Source organism: Penaeus japonicus, unplaced genomic scaffold, assembly GCF_977035675.1.
Source record: "Penaeus japonicus unplaced genomic scaffold, GWHDUDI00000001_assembly GWHDUDI00000009, whole genome shotgun sequence".
Lineage (NCBI taxonomy): Eukaryota > Metazoa > Arthropoda > Malacostraca > Decapoda > Penaeidae > Penaeus > Penaeus japonicus.
The window spans coordinates 20,853,218-20,855,717 of record NW_028234411.1 but is presented as its reverse complement, the minus strand read 5'-3'; the positions used below and the strand labels follow the sequence as shown (position 1 = coordinate 20,855,717).

Here is a 2,500-nt window from a genome sequence, read left to right as displayed (position 1 = left end):
ATTTGCTAAGCCTCCACTCTCCAGATGCTCCTACCTGTTGTCTACTTTCACAGGCTTCCGCAAAGTTTTAGACACGCATGAACAGCGATCGTCTTTCCAAAAATGCATGATTTTAGTTTAATGCATTTCTGACATTTTTCTCTCTCGTTTTCTCTCTTTTCACATTCACTCTCTTTTTCTACTACCATTTCTTTATTTCTCTCTGTGTTTGTCTCTTTGCCTTTCTCTCTTTCTCTCTCTCTCTCTTTCTTTCTCTCTCTCTCTCTCTCTCTCTCTCTCTCTCTCTCTCTCTCTCTCTCTCTCTCTCTCTCTCTCTCTCTCTCTCTCTCTCTCTCTCTCTCTCTCTCTCTCTCTTTCTCTCTCGCCCCCCCCCCCCTTCCCTCTCTCTCTCTCCGTCTTCCTCCTCCCTCTCCCAAACACCATGTATTTTTCTTTCCTCGAAGCCTTTCCTCCGTCCGCTGTTCCTTTCTCTTTCCTCCTTCACACATCACTCTTCACAATCTCCCCAATTTTCCGCATTCATTACAATCGCGGATCCCCCCCCCCCCCTACACCCTCCACCCCCCAGGACCCCACATATTACCTTACCGATACTCTGCATCTCACCTTCTCAGGCTCTGATTCGCTCGATCACTGTGGTCTTGCCGTCACGTTTAGAACACCCTTCTTTACTTATGGGAAGGAGAAGAAGGTGTGTTGCTGTGTATGTAATGGGTGCGTAATGTCTTCTATGTTAAGTCTGTGGTACTGTCTGTCTTTTCCTTTTCTTTTCTTTTCTTTTTTCTACTCCTCTCTCTCTCTCTCTCTCTCTCTCTCTCTCTCTCTCTCTCTCTCTCTCTCTCTCTCTCTCTCTCTCTCTCTCTCTCTCTCTCTCTCCCTCTCCCTCTCCCTCTCCCTCTCCCTCTCCCTCTCCCTCTCCCTCTCCCTCTCCCTCTCCCTCTCCCTCCCTCTCTCTCTCTCTCTCTATCTCTCTCTCTCTCTTTCCCCTTTCTCAAAATAGAAATATGATAAAAGAAAAGAGTAAAAGAACGAATGAAAACGAAAACAAAAATTAATATTTTATTATACCTTCTAACAGAATATTCTCATTCAATTCCGTAAAGAAGTGATCGCAAGTCTCGGCTTTGCTTCTGCTACATATCTGGTCATTTCTAATATACATGTTATTTTAGCTCGAAGAGGGAAATGCAACCATGAAATGCACGATATTTCTTTCACAAAACTTAAATTACTTTCATATCTATTTCGAGTTATCCGAAGAATATCTGCAATTCGCAATATACTTAATTCTAGGTTTTGTAACTTCCAGTCATGAAACTGAAAATGATGTATGTATACGTACATACACACACATACATACATACATACGCACATACACATACACATACACGTGTGAGTGTGTTTTGTGTGTTAGCATTCAAGTTTGGAAATCAATTAATCTACGAAATTTGAATATCAGAAGTCTGAGGTCAGAATTTGAACATAATGTTTCGGAAAAAAATAATTAAATCTGGAAAAAATATGTGCACAGTATTCAATTCATTAAATTGATAAGTTCATGAAGTCCAGGAAGCAAAAAGAAATCTAGAGTCTGAAAGCAAAAGTAGTCATATTAGTGTTGAAGTCAGTCCTTCATGTAAACAAAGGCAAAAAAGGGGAAAAAGAACCTGAAAATTTCCTATAAAAAACACTCCTGGAAACTGGAAATTAAATACTTATGTCTGCATATAATCTTTCGCTCCAAAAGCAATATACAATGCAATGTAAGTATCGGCCATAAAATTCAGGCAGTATAGCGAACACTTCGGGTAGTAAATCCAAGAAAAATACATATTTCCATTCTGTCGGGATAGTTTATCACTTCCGGAACGTCACAGCTGATCCCACCTCCGTTACTTGCTTGTGAATCTGGCAAGGATGTTTCTGGGGTATCGGTTGTTATTTTTATTTTACAAATTTCTCATAATATTACATAATACAAAGGCGTTCCAGCATTCGCACGCTTGAATCTTCACTTTGGTTTAAATCAATACGTATTATGAGGTATGATGACACCTCGGTCGTAAATGTTTAAGGACAAATTTGTCTAAGAAAAACGAACAGGTAACTCTTATCCGCATGGCGGCCTGAAGAAACGAACGACCGGCTTTTGGTTACCTGGAGTGTGCTGACGTGTCTTGAGAGGACAAGCAAAAATTCTCAAGATCTTTTCATCCATTTATAGGGTTTTGCCGTCGGAAAAAAGGCCAGAGCTTCGATAATTACAAACGTGAGGGGAAAGCCCATCCTGTGGCAGCAGGAGAAGATGCTCTGTCCGTGATAGGCGCAGTAAAAGAGAAAGCTTGACAGCCGTGCTGAGTGTATCCTGGAGATTCCTTCGTGCGCGCCCTGGACCAATCATATTTACGCGCGGTGCGATCCGCGTTCTCATTGGCCGTACATTAGGAAAACATTACCCGACCACAGGTGCCCAAGAGATACTGTAATGCTGTAAGTGTAG

The 2,500-nt window shown here is 41.6% G+C and overlaps 2 protein-coding genes across 4 annotated transcripts in view; one reads left to right on the top strand and one right to left on the bottom strand.

Annotated features, from left to right (window-relative positions):
• Positions 1-2,500, top strand: part of LOC122262621 (carbohydrate sulfotransferase 1) — a 59,384-nt gene that overhangs the window by 10,327 nt on the left and 46,557 nt on the right. Inside the window, exon 1 of one of the 3 annotated variants that reach the window (XM_043030702.2) lies at positions 2,152-2,500. This exon is cut by the window's right edge and continues 741 nt beyond it. The exons of the other annotated variants lie outside the window; for them this stretch is intronic. The gene's annotated coding sequence lies outside the window, so the exon portion shown is untranslated. Of the gene's footprint in view, positions 1-2,151 lie in introns of those variants that run through there. 3 annotated transcript variants of the gene reach the window in all.
• Positions 1-2,500, bottom strand: part of LOC122262623 (solute carrier family 35 member G1) — a 63,446-nt gene that overhangs the window by 22,649 nt on the left and 38,297 nt on the right. The gene's annotated exons all lie outside the window — the stretch shown is intronic.